Source organism: Silene latifolia, chromosome 11 (genome assembly GCF_048544455.1).
Source record: "Silene latifolia isolate original U9 population chromosome 11, ASM4854445v1, whole genome shotgun sequence".
Classification (NCBI taxonomy): Eukaryota; Viridiplantae; Streptophyta; class Magnoliopsida; order Caryophyllales; family Caryophyllaceae; genus Silene; species Silene latifolia.
Genome location: NC_133536.1, coordinates 127964794 through 127974808, shown reverse-complemented (window position 1 = coordinate 127974808; position 10015 = coordinate 127964794). Strand labels below are relative to the sequence as shown.

The 10015-nt window shown below is 37.7% G+C and overlaps 2 non-coding genes across 2 annotated transcripts; one reads left to right on the top strand and one right to left on the bottom strand.

The window, feature by feature from the left end:
- Window positions 1-2185: 2185 nt before the first annotated feature.
- On the top strand, window positions 2186-2292 carry LOC141616297 (small nucleolar RNA R71). The gene has a single exon (XR_012530653.1). It is a non-coding gene; the product is annotated as a small nucleolar RNA R71 (small nucleolar RNA).
- Window positions 2293-8865: 6573 nt separating this feature from the next.
- Window positions 8866-8972, bottom strand: LOC141616456 (small nucleolar RNA R71). The gene has a single exon (XR_012530803.1). It is a non-coding gene; the product is annotated as a small nucleolar RNA R71 (small nucleolar RNA).
- Window positions 8973-10015: the final 1043 nt, after the last annotated feature.

The window sequence follows — 10015 nt, the reverse complement described above, 5'->3', positions numbered from 1 at the left end:
CGAACCTTTGCTCGTCCCGAGTAAAGAGGTGACAAAACTAGGACCCTTATTTAAACTATCCTACTAATATAGCCGACATGAGACAATTAGCGGGTCTCACTCCGCCCCTTCAACTCACAACAAGACAACCATGAGGTAGGATGCCTTCTTGCAAGGCAAGGTGGGTCTTGCCAAAATGGCAACACATCCAAACATTAAAGCCCACAAAGTCAAGTAATGGATGCATCTACAAAAGAATAGCCACTTTCCTCATCTAAGTGGCGGAAATTATCTACAAGGGAAGCAATTCAAGGGTACACACTCCTTCATAGATGCAATTTCTTCAAACTACTAAGCCTAGAAGGATACCAATAATCACCTCCAAGTTGTGTCAAGCTAGGGTACCTTTGTCCTCAATCGTTAAATGCTTTCGTCAAGAATAGGCTCCCTATGGCGTTAGAAACACTGGAGGATCCGCGGAATTCCCCTTCTTGCCTAGACAAGAAGAAGGGTCGTCCTCTCTCTACCATGCACAGAAATGGATACGATGGATAAAGGGATCGATAGAATTTGAGTTTCATTTGGGAGTTTGCTTTGTTGTTGTTTTTCCCCCCCAATTTCATGTGGCATATAACATTTGAGAACACTTTATTTTTGCCATTTCTTTTGATTTTTTGCATTTTCAACACTTGACAATTTTTCAACTTTTTGCATTTTCTTTTGAACATTTTCAAAGTCACCCCATATGTAGTGAGGGTGCCTTATATTTGAAGCATAGGAGTCTATTTTTGTTACTCCTCTTTTCTTTTGATGCAATTGCAAACTTTTTTTTTTTCTTTTCTTTTCTCGAACTCAAATTTTTGAACAATTTCTCTTTGTGCCCATTCCCTTTGATGACAAAATATATGGTAGAACATGGATGAATGATGGTTGCATGGTTTCAAGGGTCACCTTGGAATAAACGGTAGCCAAGGACTTATCACACTACAAGGTACTCTTGACAAGGCCTTATTCCATGGGTCAAAGGATACTAGCATGACACATCCTAGGGTGTTTTACAAGTATTCTAACAAGCAAAGTCTTAAGAAGAAAAAGCATCTACTAGGGCCTATATACACTTGTCAAGCTTCCCAAATAGACGGTTTCGCAAAATTTTTTCTAACATGCAACTACATGCCATGATGCAACTAACATTTATACATCCTAATGCATATGCTTCTACCAACTAATATGCCAAATAATCTAAATGAAAATCCTAAATTCATATTGTTTATACCGCATCAATCAAAATAAAGCCACATAGTCATTAACATAAAGAGGAAAAAGGAGATTGGAAAGATCATACCATGCGGTCTTCTATATCCTCATGTCTCGGATGTGGCGTAGTCAATCAATGTGAACAAGGATGAACAAACACAATATATACAAAACAATATATACAAATCTATACTACAAAGGAAATGAACATGTTTTTGATTTTTTCAATTTTTCAATTTTTTTGGATTTTTTGAAATTTTTGAATTTTTTTGATTTTTGAATAAAAGTCAAGTTAGAATTTCCCATCCCCACACTAGTATGGGCATTGTCCTCAATGGCCAATACGATAGGAAATTATGCACGCATGATGCATGATTTCAAATCTAAATACAAACTATACTAAGCTACACTACATGATGCATGGGTTTTTGTTATGGCAGAGAGCGTAATTTAAATTACCTCTCGATGCATATGCATGGACTTCCCCAAACCAAAATAGACATTATTTCTAACGTCTTAAATTTCGGGGTAGTTCATGCACATACAATGCAATGCATGAAACTACAAATTGTCATTTTGGATTTTACATGTGGGAACAATAAAAATGAACACCTTAATGAAGCCAAGGTGTTAGTCCTCCATGTTGCTAGGACTCCACAAACAAATGATCAAAATACAATAATGAAAATAAAAGAAGTAGACAAACCATAAGAGGGGTGAAAGAATGTAGGATCCTCCAAGGTTTGCGAGGTCCACTTCATGCTTTCCTCCTCTAGTAGCCTTGCGAGGTCTACTATATTGTGAATTATGGACCGCCATTTCCTCAATCTTGTTCCAACTTTGATTATCATCAATTTCGGTGAACATACCATTTGATCCCATGTTGAGAATGTTTCTTGAGTCTTCATAAAGACCATTCCAAAATTGTTGTACCAAGAACCACTCGCTAAGTCCATGATGAGGACATGAGCGACAAATTCCTTTGAACCGCTCCCAAGCTTCATACAAAGATTCTTCATCCCTTTGCTTAAAACCCGTAATTTGAGCTCTTAGCATGTTAGTCTTTTTCGGAGGGTAGAATTTTTTGTAGAAAGCTAGAGCCAACTTCTTCCAAGAGTCAATTCCAAGAGTAGTCTTATCAAGGCTTTTCAACCATTGTTTTGCAGTGCCGATTAGAGAAAAAGGGAATAAGACCCATCGAACTTGGTCTTGAGTCACACCGGTTTGTGAAATCGCATCACAATAGTCACAAAAAGTCTCCATGTGAGAGTGAGGGTCTTCACTAGGCATCCCCCCAAATTGGCTTCTTTCAACTAATTGGATAAATGCGGATTTTGCAATGAAATTCCCGGTTAAGTGTTGTGGTGAGGGAGTACCATTGGGTAGGTTCTCCTCGGGTTGTACGGAATGTGATGAAAATTTAGGCATTGTGGGTTGATTTTGTGTTGGATTTTGTGTTGGGTTCTCCTCACCTTCTCTTGCAAAAGGGTTGATGAACTCAATAGTGTTTGGTTGAATATCTACAACCTCACCAATACCTCTCAAAGTACCTCTAGCAAGTCTTCTATTGTTTGTCAAAGTCCTTTCAATTTCGTGATCAATGGGTAACAAGTTACCTTGTGATCTTCTAGACATGCAAAATATCAAACAACTTGAAAACAATTAGCACAAACCTTGAGGAGTTTTACTTCCCCAAGGCAAAGAAAGACACAACTAATAACAATCTAAGAAAATCAAATCAAGTTAACACCGTCCCCGACAACGGCGCCATTTTTGGTCGGACTCTCTTGGAGCTTTAATTTTGGGTTACTTGTCGTTAGGAGCACCTGGACCAAAACAATATTTATAACTTCACAAACAACTCTACTATTGGTAAAGAGGAGAGTAAAGGTCGGATCCCAAGGGACGGGTATTGATGTAGGATTTTCGATTGCAAGTAGCGGTGTCTAGGGGTGTCACAATTTGGGTTGAGATGAGAAGATCACTAAACTAAATAGCAATAAAAGTAAACAAGCAAGATGATTAAAATGAGATGTAAACAATTGATTAAAAGCGCTAGGGTGTCATGGGGTCATAGGGGATTCATGGGAATTGATCATACAAACATATTCTCAAATTATAAGCAAGCAATTATTGTTGTGATGGATCGAGTTGGTTTATATCTTACAATCCTAGGAAGGTTTGGGTCCCGGAGCCGAATCGATTAGATTGTACAACACCTACAAGTCGACTTAATCCTCCCTACTCAACTATATGCATGGTCTAATGAGACTCGAGTTGGTTTTTGTTTTACAAGTCTCATTGAAAAGGTAGGTGATGGGTAAAAAATGCAAGGATTCGTAGGCTCGCATTTCATCAAACATAACATGTGCATAAGTTGAGATCACATCGAGCAAGCGAATAGATTATGAAAACATATTAAATTAAGCATGAATCATCCCCCATGTTAGTTTCCCCTAATTACCCATTAACCCTAGTTAAGGAAACTACTCACTCATTATCAAGTTTAACATGTTAACAAGGTTGTCAATCATATTAACAAAGCAAAACATGATGAATGAATGAAGAAGATTAACAATAATTAAAAACGGATTAAGAGAATTATACCTAATAGTGATTCCAAAATAAAGCAAAGGATAATAGAAGTACTTGATGATTGATTGGAAGGTTGTCAATCTCCCAATAATGACCCAAATAATCTTCAATTACCCAAAATAAAAGATGAACAAAAGAGAAATTAAGGAAATGAGATTTGTATTAATAATTGATTAGAAGTTGATTACAAGATTAAAGAGAGATTAGAATGATATAAACTACACTAAAGATTGATAAGAACATGATTATCTAATTAGACTAATGGGGTATTTATAGTGGGGATTAGGTACACAAATTAGGGTTTACGAAGGGCTTAAATGACGATTAAGTCCTTGAGGAATCGCTCCTCTCAAAGGATATGCCGGTCTCCTTTTTGCCGGTCTTTCACAAATATGCGCATCTTTCATGGAGGGAAGAAGAGGACGTATGGGCCTGTAAGAGAATCCGGGCGTCCAAGGGGTCGGGACGGGCGGATTGTCTGGTGGCTGGACTAGCGGATTGATGCCAAAGACGAGCGTATTGTGGCGTGGTTGGACGGGCGTCCCTATGGCAAAGACACTCAGATCTTTGGAGTCCTGGACGGGCGTCTTGCTATGTTGGACGAGCGGATCTCGTCACAGCTTCTCTTTTCTTCTTTTCTTCCTCTCTTCTTCCAATAATCCTCCGGGATTTAGTCGGGGATGCAAGGATTTCTTCATCATTGCCCATATACTATAATATCTACAAAGGTCTTCTAGTCTTGTCTTATCTTTGATGCTTGGTCATTAGATTCGATCAATTTAGCTCTATTTTGCCATAAAAATGCAAGGTTTGCACTCCTCTCCTACCAAGGAAACAAAACCTCAAAGAATATGCAAAACAAAGGACTAAAGATAGTAAATGACCCAATTATGCACTAAAAAGCATGGGAACGAGGCTAATTCGGGGATTAAATATGCTCAAATAATGGTCACATCACTTATTCTCCGAAAAACTAGGGCTACTATCTCTACTAATGTCATACATATTTAAAATTAGCAACAAGTTTGGTCAGGATTGGCATCGCACTAAGGTTTGGTGTTGCTATTCACAATAGCTTAGCATTAACCTTTGCCTTCAGCCAATTCTTTAACCAAACTAAATTCCTTCTTGAACCTCGTCATAATCTTAACTATAAAGATATACACATCCCTCTTAGCGCTCCCACTCACTTCTAAGAAACTTTATGAAGTGAATGTGGTAATTGGTTAAATCATGATTTCAAACAAATCATATTACCAATTCGTTCCAACATTTTTACGTAGTTAAACAATTTAAGTATGTGTAACCATTTATCTCATGAGCAATAAGATTGTAGCATCGTTGTTGTAAATAAAATGATATTGCAAAATCAACACACTTTTGACTAAACAAATAACCCGTTTGTACTCTTCATAAGAGACCCTTTGTAACACCCCCATTTATTCAGGAGCCTTTAGCTAGACATTCCCAAATAAATAAGGATGTTACCATCTCGGTTTCCCAAGATAGCGAATAACAAAGTACAACAATACCAAAGTACTTTAATTAAAACTTAGCGATTACATATTATTACAACTTATTCAAATTAAACTTAACATAAAATAAGATACAACTCGCATCGAAAATAAATAAAGTGATTTAAATATTCTATGTGATCTAGACTTCAACTATGGTCCAAGTTGAGCTCTCATCCCAGTGCTCCCAAGTCAGCTAATCTTTAGTACCTGTCAAATCTGCTCCCCATTATGGTTCATCACATGTGTTCACGAATACAGAGTCAACCACGAGGTTGAGTAGGAATAAACTAAACAACAATAATAATCCAACCAAAATAGACATCCTTTAAATTCTCATCACTTCATCCCTACAACTCACTTACGTCACTGGCAGTAGCACAACCCCATGAACACCATGCTATGCAGAACTGGTAGTAGTACTTGCATACCATGCTCACCTGGAAGTAGTACCCTCCGTACTATGCTCAACTATCGGGCAGTAGCAATTACTTTATATGCGCAACTGGCAGTAACAATCACTTGTTATGCACAACTGGCAGTAACACACTCCGTGTTATGCTCAACTGAACAACCATCGCACCACACCATACATAACCAACAACAATGAACAATAACAATCCAGTTCTCCGGCTCCGTCAACAACTTAGCATACACACATACTCTGTCTCCAATACTCATTCATAATATTAATATTAACCTCGTCATCCATCACAATTCAATGTACATTCACATAATAAAAAAAACGAGTTGAGTAGGAAATTCCTACCTGATAGCAAATCTTCGAATCATACAAGCAATCAAATCGATCGTTTAATAATCCATAATGATGCGTGTATTTTATATAAGGTTTTTACCTCATTTTTACACGCATTTCTGTGTTATTTATATGGCATCAAGCTACAAATGCCCCTGAATAGTCTACTTTGGTCTATCTTGTGTAATTTGCAGGTACGGACTGGAAAGGAGCAAAATCGAGCCCAAACTTGTCCCATTTGCATGCATTTCTGGAGAATAAGGAATCGGAGCTTGGAATCTATCACTTAGAGACGCGTGAGTGATGTGATCAATATTTGAGCATATTTAGTCCCCGAATTAGCCTCGTTCTTATGCTTTTTAGTGCATATTTGGGTCATTTACTATCTTTAGTCCTTTGTCTTGGTAGGAGAGGAGTGCAAACCTTGCATTTTCATGGCAAAATGGAGCTAAATTGATCAAATCTAATGACCAAGCATCAAAGTGAAGACAAGACTAGAAGACCTTTGTAAATAATGTAGTAGATGGGCAATGATGAAGAAGATCCTTGCATCTCCAACAAGATCCCTGAGGATTGTTGGAAGAAGGAAAGAAGGAAAGAAGAAAAAGCTCACTGGACTGGAATCCACTCGTCCCAGCATCGGGACGCTCGTCCAAGAGCCACAATCCGAGCATCCCACCTGCCTGGCCGCTCGTCCAAGAGCTCCACGATCCGAGCGTCCCACCTGCTTGGCCGCTCGTCCACCGCTTGCACAATCCGCTCGTCCCGACCTTTTAGATGCTCGGATTGTTCTCCATTGCAGCCCGACTTCTTCTTGTTCTACTCGGGATGCGCATATTTCGAAAGACTAGCAAAAAGGAGACTCACATCTTTATTCGAGAGGAGCATTTCCTCAACTTTTCTTAAGGACTTAATCGTCATTTAAGCCCTTAGTAACCCTAATTTGTGCACCTAATCCCCATTATAAATACCCCATTATACTAATTAGATTATCAGGTTCTTCTTATCAATGTTTAGAGTAGTTTATATTATTCTAATCTCTCTTTAATCTTGTAATCAACTTTTAATCAAGTATTAATACAAATCTCATTTCCTTAATTTGGTTCATCCTTTATTTTGGGTAATTGAAGATTATTTGGGTTTATTTGGAGGATTGACAACCTTCCAATCATTCATCAAGTACTTCTATTATTCTATGCTTATTTTTTTGGAATCATCATTAGATATAATTCTCTTAATCCCTTTTTAATTCTTGTTAATCATCTTTACTTATTCATCATGTTTTGCTTTGTTGATAAGATTGACAACCTTGTTAACATGTTAAACTTGATAATGAGTGAGTAGTTTCCTTAACTAGGGTTAATGGGGTATTAGGGAAAACCAACATGGGGGATGATTCATGCTTAATCTAATATGTTCACATAATTTATTTGCTTGCTTGTTGTGATCTCAACTTATGCACATGTTATGTTTGATGAAATGCGAGCCTATGAATCCTTGCATATTTTTTACCCATCACTTACCTTTTCAATGAGACTTGTAAGACATAAACCAACTTGAGTCTGATTATACCTTGCATATAGTTGAGTAGGGAGGATTAAGTCGACTTGTAGGTGTTGTACAATCTAATCGATTCGGCTCCTGGACCCAAACCTTCCTAGGATTGTAAGATATAAACCAACTCGATCCTATCACCACAATAATTGCTTGCTTATAATTTGAGAATATGTTTGTATGATCAATTCCCATGAATCCCCTATGAACCCATGACACCCTAGTGCTTTTAATCAATTGTTTACACCTCTCTTTAATCATCTTGCTTGTTTACTTTTATTGCTATTTAGTTTAGTGATCTTCTTATCTCAACCCATATTGTGACACCCTTAGACACCACTAATTGCAATCAAAAATCCTACATCAATACCCGTCCCTTGAGATCTGACCTTTACTTGCCTCTTTACTAATAGTAGAGTTGTTTGTGAAGATTATAAATATTGTTTTGGTCTAGGTACTCCTAACAACAAGTAACCGAAATCTAAGCTAAGAAAGCGACCGACCAAAAATGGCGCCGTTGCCGGGGACGGTGTTAACTTGATTTGATTTTCTGTGATTGTTATTAGTTGTGTCTTTCTTTGCCTTGGCGAAGTAAAACTCCTCAAGGTTTGTTCTAATTGTTTTCGAGTTGTTTGATATTTTGCATGTCTAGAAGATCACAAGGTAACTTGTTACCCATTGATCACGAAATTGAAAGGACTTTGACAACCAATAGAATACTTGCTAGAAATACTTTGAGAGGTATTGGTGAGGTTGTAGATATTCAACCAAATACTATTGAGTTCATCAACCCTTTTGCAAGAGAAGGTAAGGAGAACCCAACACAAAATCAACCACAAAATCAACCCACAATGCCTAAGTTTTCATCACATTCCGTACCAAACGAGGAGAACCTACCCAATAGTACTCCCACACCACAACATTTGACCGGAAATTTCATTGCAAAATCCGCATTTTTCCAATTAGTCGAAAGAAGCCAATTTGGGGGGATGCCTAGTGAAGACCCTCATTCTCACATGGAGACTTTTTGTGACTATTGTGATGCGATTTCACAAACCGGAGTGACTCAAGACCAAATTCGATGGGTCTTATTTCCTTTTTCTCTAATTGGTACCGCGAAACAATGGTTAAAGAGCCTTGATAAGGCTACTCTTGGAAGAAGTTGGCTCTATCTTTCTACAAAACGTTCTACCTCCAGAAAAGACTAACATGCTAAGAGCCCAAATCACGGGTTTTAAGCAAAGGGACGAAGAATCTTTTTATGAAGCTTGGGAGCGATTCAAAGGAACTTGTCGCTCATGTCCTCATCATGGACTTAGCGAGTGTTTCTTGGTACAACAATTTTGGAATGGTCTTTATGAAGACTCCCGAAATATTCTCAACATGGGATCAAATGGTATGTTCACTGAAGTTGACGATAATCAAACTTGGAACAAGATTGAGGAAATGGCTGTCCATAATTCACAATATAGTAGACCTCGTAAGGATACTAGAGGAGGAAAGAATGAAGTGGACTCTATTACTCAATTAGGTGCTCAACTTAGTGCTCATATTGATACCATCAACTTGAAGTTTGAAAAGGTTATGGCTAAGCTTGAAGAAGCCTCAAAATCACCAAAGCAACATGTTAATGCCATGGTAGCATCTTCATCGATTCCAAATGGAGTATGTGAGAATTGTGGAACTTTGCGACATGACCAAAGTGAATGTAGGGGAACAAGTGAGCAAGTGAATGCTTTTCAAGCATACAAAAGTGGTACCCCTTATTCCAACTATTACAATGAAAACACCAAATTCCATCCAAATCTCTCATACAAAAGCCAAAATGTTCAAAACCCTCAACCAACATACTGTTGGAGTTTTTGTCCTCCACAATAGTGCGAGATAATATTATTAAATCTCATTAAGGAATATGCATGGGATATTCATTGGCAATACTAGTCAGCTGATCAACGTATATCGGTAACGGTTGGCGAACTAGGGTTTGACGTTCTTTGTCGTGAGACGCGATGTTCAATGATCCCTTTCAGTCACACCTAAAGGAACGAGCCCCAACACGAAAGCTAATTAATTGTATGAGATACAGTTTAAATTAGTCCCTTGATAAATAGACTAAAAAGTTAGTCGATTAATTAATTTAGAGAGATATTGAGTTGTGAACTCGAGGCGCGGAAATTATTATTTAATTATGCGATAATTGAATAATAAAGTATTTGAGACGGGAATTAATAATTAAGCAGTTAATTGTTAAGATTGGTACTAATTGACTAAGGTGATTAGTATTGGTACGTAAAATATATGTGTAGCAGTACACTTATATTTACGGAGTGATTTGGACGAAATTAATTGGAAGCATTTA